We start from the raw sequence: 12824 nt of genomic DNA on the forward strand, positions 1-12824 counted from the left end.
GTCTGAACCATGTTTATTCAATGTCCTAAGTTAATTGATACTTTGTTTGAATACAGAATTCTATATTGGAAAACATTTTCTTCTGAAATTAGATAGCATTTTCTGTTGCCTCCTGGATTCCAAATTTGAAGCTATGAAGAACAAAGCAATGTTAATCCCTGAAAATTATGTAACCTGTTCTATATTTAATTTTTTTTTTTCCCGGAACCTCACAGAGCCTTTTATTTTTCTCCAGTGTTCTAAAATGTTATGATGACCTTCTTTGGTATGAGTTTGTTTTCATCCATTGTACTGGGCTCTCTCAATCTAAAAATACATGTATTTAATTACTAAAAAAAATTATTCGTTACTTTATTGATGACTTCTCTCACATAGGCCCTGTTTTCTCTTTCTGCGATGCTTATTTTTTGAACTTCTGGGGTGACCTCAGATTTTCTTATCTTCTCACGTATTTTTTTTTCATCATTTCCCTCTACTTCTGGACTATTTCCTCAACTTTAATTTTTAAAACTTCATCTGAGATTTTTATTCTTCTTCTCTTATTAAATTCAAAGAGCTGTTTTATTTTCTGCTCATTTTAAAAGTAGCAATTTGATCTAGTTTCATGGATGCAATGTTTTCTCTAATCTTTATGAAGATCTTTACTTTCTTCCAGAATAGTTTGTTTCTTCCAAGTTCCTTCATTTTTGGGTGTGTGTGTGTGTGTGTGTGTGTGTGTGTGTGTGTGTGTCTATATTTCATTTTAGATGATTTCCTTAGCTATCCAGTGATCTTGGGTTGTGTACTTATGTTTCAAAGCAGCTCAAGAATTGAATCTCTAAGTCCATGGGTAGAGCTTATCAACTGTAAGCTTTGCTGTAGAAAGGGTTAGTAGATTATTATTATTTTTTTGAGGAAGTCCAGCATCATTATATTTCTTTAGACTGGTCAGATTCCTCTGAGGAGAATATTTCAACTGTGTCTCTGGAGAGCTGCCAGCATTCTGAAGCCTTAGGAAAAGAAGGCTAGATGGCTCTCAATCAGTGTAACTGGCATGAATTCAATGATACTGAGAGCCTGTACACATTTCTTCCCAAGTTGACATTCAAGGATATCATGTTGATTGTTAGAAATTGGCTGTGGTGGTAAGATTTACACCATAGAGGTCAGAAAATACTACAAATCAAAGCTCTTTCTTCCCAGAGAGATGGTTGTTAAACACATATCAGCACAGTATCTGTCTTGATATTTAATATTTATTGTTTCACTTGTTTCCCTGATTTCAGTCCTGCACTTCAGTGCAAAGATGTCTGTTCTACTTACTTCAAAGAAAAAAAATTCTTTCATTATTTTCAGGGATAGTGGAGAGGAAGTAGCAAGGTTACGTTGGATAAGGTAGAAGATCTGGGATTCCAACTGCTTATTAAACAGACTTTTTAACCAAAGTTCTGAATCCAACCTCTGCCCTCACTGATATAGGTGCTTGGCACTTTCAATTTCTCAAGCTTTGGAGGAGATTCCATGGAACAAATCAAATGTTTTCTTGATTTGTGCCTCTGTGGGATTAAAATTTGGCCACGTGGGTTCTGCCAAATTAATTACACTCATCCGTGTGCTATCCACTTGCCAAAATTAAGTTGTTATCGTTTTCTTTCCCCTTGTTATAGTGTAGTGGTTTGTGCTTTTAAAGTTCTCTATTTGTGTTTTGGAAAGAATAGGAGAATATTTTTAAAAGGTGTATATGTTGTCATCTATCTTTATTCAACTGAATTTTCAATCAACCAGTTAAATTGTGGGAGGGTCCCAAGTAATCTCATATTGTGGCTGTACGTGGATCAGCTCTGACTATCTCCATGCCCTGTTGGAGGTTAACTGTGACCCCATAATGATATGTTCAAGCCCCAACCCCTAGCATTTTGAGTGTGACCTTCTTCAAAAATAGAGTCTTATAAGGTAATATGAGGTTATACTGGATTAGGTTTTAACCAATCACTAGTGTGCTTGTAAGGGAAGGGGAATTTGGACATAGAGGTGTGGGGAAGACCATGTGACAGTGGTGGCAAATAATGGAGCAATGCATCTGCAAGCCACAGAATGCCCAGGACTGGCAGCAACCACCATGAGCTAAGAAGGGGGGGGGGGGGAGTTTTTTTTTCTCTAGATCCTTCAGAGGGAACATGGCTCTATTGACATATTAATTTTGGACTTCCAGCCTCAAGGATTGTGAGAAAATAAATTTCTGTTTCTTAAGGCAATTCCATTTGTGGTACTTTGTTATGGCAGCCCTAGGAAACTAATACAACCACCAGTGATCTTCTCCCAAGGCTTCGCTCTTTACTTGGAGTAGGTGAACAAATAAGGAGAAGGGAAGTCTAGGCCATTAGTCCCACTATGACCCTTTAAGCATTAAGCCCTGCTCGTGTGGAGGATATGACGGTTAGGTCCCTGCTTCTGCCAGCTGCTGCTCAATTATCTTAGCTATTCAAGAATTTAGGTTACAACAATACCCTAGTTGTAAGGCCTCAGATATATATATTCAAAGATATTTATACTTAAACATTGGAAGCTATAAGTGCAGATCAACTTTGGGATTTCAATATTTCATCTTTCAAATGGACAATTTTCAATCATAAATGGTAGCAAAGACTTCTTGAGCTAAGATAGCATTTTCATGAAGTATTTTCCCAGAATCATATATATTGTTAATATTTATGTAGAATTTTTGTGAAGTTTTTTTTGCTTGTGGTCATTAGTGATATTTTGGGAAATAAATTATATCATTTGTGGCAATTAATATAAAAATATTTACACAGTGATTATATCTAAAACCTGTTTTCTGCCTAAAGTAATTGAGTACTTAAACATCTAAGGTTGTGCAGAAGCTCTTTAGTTTAATTAGATCCCATTTGTCAATTTTGGCTTTTGTAGCCATTGCTTTTGGTGTTTTAGACATGAAGTCCTTGCCATGCCTTTGTCCTGAATGGTATTACCTAGGTTTTCTTCTAGGGTTTTTATGGTATTAGGTCTCTAAACATTTAAGTCTCTAATCCATCTTGAATTAATTTTCATATAAGGCGTAAGGAAAGGATCCAGTTTCAGCTTTCTACTTATGGCTAGCCAATTTTCCCAGCACCATTTATTAAATAGGGAATCCTTTCCCCATTTCTTGTTTTTCTCAGGAAAAAAAAAAAAAAAAAAAAAAAAAAAAAACATCTAAGGTTAAGAAAATCAAGAAAAATAATAAGTTACTTATAATGAGACAGATGACCTTTTAAACAAAAATGTTATGACCCATGTCTATACACACAATGAAAATGATTATCTGATTTACACTGAATTACTGAACCTATAAAATATATTCTTACCTATAATTTTTGTCAGAATTCTTACTATAATGCCCTTTTTGGTAGGGCAAAAGTAACTGTGGTCTAAGTTAGCCTACTGACAATACTGAATATAAATAAAATTTAAAGTCTCTACATAATATATACTATAAGAACTAATCTTTAGCAAATGAGCTACGAAGCATTTCTAACTTGGAAACTCAAATAAACAAAAATAAATCTTGAAAAAATAATTTAAAACTTGAAATATCAAAAATCACAAGTGTAGCAACAAATATTTTCATCTATTTCTTTGAAGTTAGACTAGAAATACAACATTATCAGCGATTGAAAAAGAGCTTTGTTGGAACTGATGATAAGGACTGTTTAAGACTAGCTGGGATTTATGAGAGATCAGACCATGAAAATGGTTCAAGTAGTAAACTGTGAATTATAAGGTGCTGTTAACAAGAGCACAAAGCTTGGCATAGATAAATAATATTGCCAAAATTTCTTTATAACTTCAATTTACTATTGATTTTAATATTAAATACTCATTCAATTATCTATACAGGCAAGAAAAGACTGGAAAAGTAAAACCCAAGTCTTCATTGTAAAAGCTTTTCTTATCCAAATCTTTAATGTTTTCAACATTTTAACTTACTAACTTCATTTGCAAACTATGACAAATAAAATAAAATATAATCTAGTTGACATAATTAGGGTATCAAATTTTTGATAAATCTTTGAAACAAATACATTTTCAGAAAGAGAATACTATCAGAACAAAAAGGATGCAATAATATTTAAATGAAAAAATGATTTATTAGTTTTCTCTATCTTCAGATAGTCTTTTAGATTTTTTAATGAATTATACTATAAAGTGTTTAAGTATGTGAAAAATATGCTCAAGTGGAGAGGTAAATACTTTTTAGATAATGAAACTGTCATATCTCTGCTAAAATCTTCCAGACGAGGTCTGAGATTAAAAGAGTATTCAAGTTGCCCATTTACCCTCATTATAAGTTATCATTCTGGTAGAGTATTTGAAATCATTCACACAGTATTCATTGGAATGCAACATAAGTGTTTAAAATAGTAATTAAAGAATTTACAACTACCAGGAGAAGCAGCTCTTCAGATGACTAGAAAATTGCATGCTTGATAAAAGGGATGAAAGGTCATTTCTACCACGGAGCACTCTAACTTGGCATGCACATTATAAATAAGATCATGGCCTAAAACTGTACTTTAGTTATTGTGTTAATACGTTTGTCCTAGTTCGCCTAAAACTGTACTTTAGTTATTGTGTTAATACGTTTGTCCTAGTTCGCCCATGACCCTGTTTTCTTTCTACGAGTGACTGATTCATGAAGACATTAACCAAGGTATAGAGGAGTTAATAGCTGTTTCTGTATACTCTTGGTAATTAAGGTAGTTTGAACGGCCTGTCAAAAACTAGCAAATATGTTTTATAAAATAAACATAAAAGCATATGGTAAGGAGATTTAGTTCCTTAAAAGATTAGATCCTGACTTCCAAAAAATTTACAAGCATTTTGTGAACCCAGTTAATCTATGCATGCAAAGAGATTTTAATCTTAATATAGCCACGAGTTAGGTCGGTTCCAGCAACTGGACCGTTCATACCAGACTAGCTAGTCTATCCAGGACGTAGTGTTATCTGGAAAGATGTCAGAAAAAAGCTGAGCAGAGTGAGACAGACTCTAATCAAGTGGCTGGAATCCATGGAACTTAAATGCTAGGTAGGGATACTAAGCAAAAATCAAGTATTAGTATTCTCTCAATGATGCAAACTCAGCTCTAATTAGATCAAACATTTAGAAAAGGAACTTTGGGGCACTCATATGCCCTTAATTTCTTTCTTTCCCTCCATCTCTCCTTCTCTCCCCTTCCCTAATCTTTGTGTCGGATTGTACTTTCTTCTCTCCATCTGTAGTAAAGCCCACTTAATATCTATTTATAATCTAAAAATTATTACATAAAATATTAAATAAAGGCATTTTCTGTGTGTATAAACACATCATATTTGAGTTCACATCATATTGAGTTCTGTGTGCTGCCAACTTTTCTAGGCTGTGGGCATAATGCAGTGATTTCACTGGTGAGACATTTCATTGATGAGAATGAAACTTACATTCAGAGGGTACAGATCTAGATGTAACGTTGTTGATTTTTTACTATAAGGTTCCTGCCACTACTTAAGGCCTTAAACCTTGCTTATTATTCATTTCAATAACCCTGTGAATAGGTAATATGATTTTCTCAATTTTATATATTAGAAAACTGAAGAACAAAAAAAATTGATTTTTAAAACATCTTAAATAACCAGTAGCAGAACATAAATCAGGTATTCTGCCTAAAAATATGTCTTCAGAACCACTTCGTAATACTAACTTTCACTATAAACATATATCAGAAATCACTTTTATTACGTTATCATAAAAAATCTTGAGTGATAAAGTTGATAATACATATATAGGTACTGGTTAAACAAATCATTGAAGAATTTTACAGTGGAACACTAGATAGCCATTAAAAGGCAGGAGTAAATTTTATTCATTCTACACAAAACAATTTCCAATACATATTCTTTTTAAAAATATTCGAGGTTTGGCTGGATGTGGTAACTCACATCTATAATCCCACCACTTCAGGAGGCTGAGGCGGGTGGATCCCCCTGAGGCCAGGAGTTCGAGACAAGCCTGACCAACATGGTGAAACCCCATCTCTATGAAAAATACAAAAAATCAACCGGGCGTGGTGGTGCATGCCTGTAATCCCAGCTACTAGGGAGGCTGAGACAGGAGAATCACTTGAACCGGGAGGCAGAGGTTGCAGTGAGCTGAGATCACACCATTGCAATCCAGCCTGGGCAGCAAGAGTAAAATTCCACTGGGGGAATAAAAAAAAAAAATCAAGGTTCTAGATCGTCAGCAGACATGAATTTGATGTAGTTTGTATTTTATAAAGTAATTAATATTTTATAACTTATTTTATACATTACACACAAAAACACATGCATACCTACATTTTCACATACACACAGACATTTTCCAATAAAATTACCAAGAGTTTTTTTAAGAAAGAGAATATAGTATTTGTAATTGCATGAAAAGTTTTATCTTAGCACACATTATCAATAAAACATATTTATAAAATAAAATCATCTTGCCCTAATATGTGCTTACTATTAAAATAACTCTATAATAAAGCATCTAAAGTTAATATTTTATTTGTTCAAGTATAAATATTTATTTCTACTTTGTAAAAAAATCAAACAAGGGGTAAACAACTTGGGAAAATTCATAGTTTTTTTTTTTTTTTTAACAAGTCATTTGTGTGCATGTGTGCTTCTTGATTGGAATTTTTTTTTTTTTTTTTTTTTTTTTGAGACGGAGTTTTACTCTGTCACCCAGGCTGGAGTGCAGTGGTGCAGTCTTGACTTACCACAACCTCTGCCTCCCGGGTTCAAGTGATTCTCCTGCCTCAGCCTCAAGTTCCAGAGTAACTGGGATTACAGGTGCGTGCCACCACACCCAGCTAATTTTTGTATTTTTAGTAGTGATGGGGTTTCGCTACATTGGCCAGGCTGGTCTCGAACTCCTGACCTCAAGCGATCTGCCCACCTCGGCCTCCCAAAGTGCTGGGATTACAGGCATAAGCCACTGTTCCCGGCCAGTTGGAATTGGAATACTCTTCATAGAGACATCTTCAAATATTCATATTTTTCTTTCATGTTTGCATGACATTAAATTTATTTTCCAAGTTAGAACAGATACTGAGTATAAAAATGAATAAATTTTAAGACAGCAAAATATTTTACTTAACAAATAGTTCACTTTTTTTGCACTGTAAAAATTATAAAGATTTGTATGTTTTCTCTTTTATTAATTTGAACCACTTTAAGGCATAAGATTGGCACCTATGAAAATAATTTTAATATAAATATTTGCATTCAACTGTTCCATATGGGGATCATCAGGAGAGAGGACATTTGGCTTTTGGTTCTGAAATCAACATGTGATAAACGTGACTTTTTAAAGTTAGTATGCATTGCTGACTGTTATTTCTGGGTAAAGCATGTATAAATTAGGGAAACTTGAAGGAGATAGTGCAACGCAAAAATTTAAGACAACATTAAAAAAATCAGGAATCTTTTTAGATTTTAAGATTTCTTCATTTCAACACCTCTTTATTTTTCTTGGTTTTTTTTTTTTTTTTTTTAAAGTCCTTATTTTCTTGGGATGTGAGAACATAAAATGGAGTTAGAACGCTGTTCTCACATTCTGGAGAGATAATTGGCAGATAAGACTTTAGGAAATCCACACTCAACTATATTTCCTGTCCAGAACTGAATATTCTCAAAGTGATTTAATATTTATTTCCCTTACTACAGTATATAAGTGATGAGGACACACACCAAGATGACGCATTCTAGTTTTAGAGATAAGCACTTAGTAGTGACTGGCACATCATAGGAATTTAATCAATAGTCTGTGAAAGAATGAATTAGTAAATGTGTGACTGGACTGCATTACAGTGTACAGTATAGCAGGCTGCAACCCTTTCTTTAAGAAGAACATAAAGACAAATGTATTGCTCTGGTAAAAACACTCCATAACCAGGAATCTTGAAACCTGGGATCAAGTTTCTTCTCTGTGCTTACTCATTCTGACTTACTCTCTCAATACTTCAATTTAATAAGCAACTGAAACAAACAAACCAAAAGTTTTGAGATATAACCTAACTGAAATTATTTCCATTTCTTTTTTTAAGAGAAAAAAGTAACAAACACCAAATATGAGCCTTTATCTTGCTTCGACCATTGTGTGTGTTTGTTAATTAATTAACATGTGATGTGATCTGTAATAGAAATTCTCACCTCAGGAACTCTTATCACTAAAGATGTTCTACATCTTTAATAAAAATGAAGACTAAGTCCAAAAAATAAAATGATTAATTTTTACATAGTTTCCTCATTCACTTCTCTCCACCCCACAAATCTCTAGGGTTCCTTTATCCCCCAAACACTGTGTCATCACAACAAGCCACTCTGTGACCTTCTGTATCTTTCTCTCCTCCTCCTTCTCCTCTACCTGTACAACTGACATTACTCAAATTTCCTTAGGGCACCATGTGCAGTCCCAAGAGTCACAACCTAAAAGGGGAAGTTCCCTTTTCTCATCTTAATTTCTGTTTGAATCACGCTTAGAATTAAAACAAGCAAAATAGGGGGCCGGGTGCAGTGGCTCATGCCTGTAATCCCAACACTTTGGGAGGCAAAGGTGGGCAGATCACCTGAAGTCAGGAGTTAGAGACAAGGCTGGCAAACGCATAAACCCGGCCCTCTACCGAAAAATATGCAATTAGCTGTCAGGGTGGCGTGGTGCCTGTAATCCAGCTACTCAGTAGATTGAGGTACAGGAGAAACGGCTTGAACCCGAGGCGAGAGATTGCAGCCAGCTGGAAATCGCCACCGCACTACAGCCTAGGGCATAGAGAGAGACTCTTTCAAAAAAAAAAAAAAAAAAAAAAAAAAAAAGAGAGAGAGAGAAGAGAGAGAAGAAGAAGAAGGAGGAGGAGGAGGCAAAGGCAAAGTAGAAAGATATTTGGAATTGTGGCTGGTTGTCTGGCCCAGGCACAGCTGATGGGCAAGGTCCTTCCCTGCCTGCCTTCCCAGCTGTGGTTTAGGCTATTGTCCTAAAGAGGAGCCTGTTTTCATGATTGTACTCTCTGTGAGGACTTCTGCCTGGACTCTCCTCTTTCTCCCAAGTTCTAGTGAAAATTCAACTATTGTTCTAAATAGCATATCATATGGGAAGAAAATGAAGTTTCCGTTTTTAAGGCTTCTGCCAATTCTATTTAACTTGGAGCAGTTTTCAAACTTTTTAGACCATGCCCAGAGGTAACAAATAGATTTCACTTAGCAGTCAGTATACACATATTTGTGTAATATAAATCTGAAAACAATGCTTCCTTTACAAGAGTTACAACACAAAATAAATACTGATATTTTCTGATTTATTCTATCTCATATTTTTTTAAAAACACTTGCTGGGTCAATTAAATCTGCTGGGAGCAAGGCTCGGGCATTAGGATTTTTTGAAGTTCTTGCAGGTGATTCCCATGTGTAGGTAACTTTGGGAAGCACCATTCTAGAGGTTTTTCAGGTGAATTCTCTTGGGTTTCTAAGGACTATGGCTTTACCATTAGAAATAACAGTACATTTTATCTTTTTATTTACAATCATTATATATTTTATTTTTGTCTTACTGTATCTTAGAATTTTAAGAGTGATATTAATATTAATAAAAGTAAAGATCTGTTTTTAAAAACCAGTTTATAAAATTGATTTCACACCCTGTTAAGTGGTCACAATTTGCAGTTTGTAAATAAACTGGTCTAGAGGAAGAGTCAGCAAACTATGGCCCATAAGCCAAAGCAGGTCTGTCATTTATTTCTATAAAGTTGTATTGATCACAAACAACCACATCCATTCGTTAATGTATTATCTACGACCACTTTCCTGCAACAATGGCAGAAATGAGTAGTTGTGACAGTGACTGGCCCACAAAGCCTATAAGCTATTTATTATTTGACTTTGCAGAAAGCTTGCCAATTCTTGGTTTAAAGTAAGTATTTTGCATTGGAGGTGAAGTAATGGGTTGGAAAAGGAATGAGGATGTAAATCATGAGTGGTATTCCAAAGTAGGGATAGGATTTTATCCTCGGGGCAATAATAAACCATTCCTCTGTAGGAATGAAGCTCCCTTCTAATCAACGGTCTCCCACCGTGTTCTGAAACCCTGAAAATGGCACTCTTAGGCAGGAATAAAATTGTTTTGTTTCTTGTGCATTTCCAGGCTCCAGTGGTTGGTGTTCTCTGTAAATATGCTAAATGTGAAATCAGCCTTTGCCTAATTTTGAGTATGAATCTGCTGGAATTTTTAACTTCCTATCTATTTTTAGATAAAGACTCCTACCTGAGTCTCATCGAAGAGTTTCATAGCTTGGGACTAGGTTCAGTGGACCATTTGACTCCACCTAAATTTGGCTTTTCCTTGCTCTCTAACGAGGGGTGGTGTCGGGCATCAACCATGCTTCCTGCCTGAATCATTTACTGTGCTTTTGCCAGTACATAAAAAAAGCAATAAACCCATGCAATTAAACATGACCAAGAGACCAGTTTTAAAAAGTTACTTTTTTTCAAGCAGGCAATATTTCATTCATTCACTAAGCAGACATGGCAAACATTTATGCCATCTATCAAATATGTTTTGCTTAGGTAATCACAGCAGTCACAGAATACTTCATGGTAATTTAGAGTCTATTCACACTTGCTTCAAAGACAGCATTAAAGAACCTATCAATGACCCTGAGAATGAGTACTAAAGTCATTATTGTTCCGATATTACAATCCAAAGTTGCATATTTATACCTTTTTATAATCCAAGGAGTATGGCCAAAAGAAAATGCTTGAGGTAAAAGAGCTCAATTATTTTAATGTTTTAGTTTCTTTACCAGGTGAATTTTATTAACAAGAGGTTAGAAAATTAGAAAGATGAAGAGCTTAGAAATAAAGATCTTGTAAATAGTCTATTTAAAAAAATGCAGTGGGAAAAATTTCAAACCCAAATTATTATTAAAGCTTCACTAAGTGTGAAGAAAATAAAGGTGATTTCCAAAAAGGATGGTTAGGTGTCAAGAGTGAGAAGTGAAGAATGTGGAAAGATTAATAAAACCAAGCAGGGTCTCATTAATCAAACTTCCCCAAGTGGCACAAATGATTTGATTTGAATTTTCCTCTATATACACCAGTGATGGAATCGGCTTTTTTTGTGAAGCAGCCAAAATGTCTACTTGATAAATGGGGTAATTCTTTCAAAAGTACCTATTCTGTTGTTTCTTTTATATGTTGATGATGTACACAGTAAAACTAAGATTAATTATTTGCTAAAAATATAAATAAAGCTTTGATCACGTTTACCAAGTTTTGATTTTTTTTAATGCATTGACCCAATGACATCTTTAAACTGAATCTCTGTTAAAAGGGTTGAACATGCAGAGAGATACCTGTACCTGGAAGGAATTTAGCTGGCCAGGAGAATGTCTTAGACCAATGAAAATAATATCTGTTTCTCATATCAAATGTTAAGGCTTTGAATAATAGATAACAATTTTTAAAAATAGTACAATTACCTATACATTTTAGTTCTAATATAAACGTGCCTGAGGAAAAATTAGGTTAATGTTTATCTTAAATGGCAACTTTTCTCATCAGTCTCTTGAAACATATGATAAAGGTTTGTGTTCAAGTCTACCTAAAGCAAAACAAGTAAAACAATAAAAAAAATCATGCCTATAAACAGGCTGGTTGACCTTTTTAAAAATCAGATATATTGAGATAGTTGTTAAAAAACACATCACAAAAGTTACAGTAAAACTTTGGGAAGATTAGTTAAATCAATGTAAATATTAAAAAATAACAAAACCAGACAACAACATAAAACGGCATTCTTAATACTGTTAATAACATCCTCAGTGACAGTGACCTCATTGGCATCTTGGCGAAGAAGTAATTGTTGTGGTCAATTTTATCACAGATTTTCGGTAGAAATATCCAGTATTTAGTTTTCATTTTATTCAAAGTTATATATTGGTATGGACTGAATTGTGTCCCCACAAATTTTGTATGTTCACACCCTAACCCCAAATGTCACTATATTTGGAGAAACGGCTTTTAGAAAGTAATTAAGGTGGGACTTTAATCCAATAGGATTGGCAGCCTTATATTTAAAAAATCTTTTTCTATCTCTCTCTCTTCTCCCTCCTCTCTCTCACTCTCTCTCTCTCTTCTTTTCACCTCTCTCTTCCTCTCTGCCATATGAGGATACAGTAAGTAGGCAGTCATCTACAGGCAGGAAGACAGCCCTTACCAGAAACAGAATCGCCACGAAACTTGATCTTGGACTTAGCCTCCAGAACTATGAGAAATACATTTCTGTTGTTTGAGGCATCCATTCTGTGGTAGCTTGAGCTAAGATACACACATTCACAGTTTAAATAGACAAATATTTAAATAATTTTTCAATATTTGTTATAAAAATATCCATACCTACATATTGCAGCTTTCTTCTCCTCCAATTCACAATCCCTAGAGCAGTGGTCCTTAACTGGGGAAATCCCCCCTCCCTTGGGAGCCCTTTGGCAATGTCTAGAGACATATTTAGTTGTCACAAATGGTGAAGGGAGAGAGAGATGCTACTGGTATCTGGTGGGTAGAAATCAGGAATGCTTTTATACATTCTATAATGCACTGTATAGCTCTGGACAGCAAAGAATGAATGTCAATAGGGTGAGGAATTCTGCCCTAGAAGCAACCAATTTTAATGCTGTAACTTTTTAGTGTTTACCTTCAATCTCTGAACAATATGGTTGCTTTCCTGCTTCTCAATCTTTCTTTTTTATAAATAGCTTTATAATTCACATAGCATACAAT

At 34.6% G+C, this 12824-nt stretch overlaps 1 protein-coding gene across 1 annotated transcript in view; it reads right to left on the reverse strand.

The window, feature by feature from the left end:
• The window catches only part of SEMA3E (semaphorin 3E), a 290397-nt gene that overhangs the window by 162112 nt on the left and 115461 nt on the right, over nt 1–12824 (reverse strand). The window lies entirely within an intron of this gene.

The sequence above is a fragment of the Papio anubis genome, chromosome 4, assembly GCF_008728515.1.
Source record: "Papio anubis isolate 15944 chromosome 4, Panubis1.0, whole genome shotgun sequence".
Classification (NCBI taxonomy): Eukaryota; Metazoa; Chordata; class Mammalia; order Primates; family Cercopithecidae; genus Papio; species Papio anubis.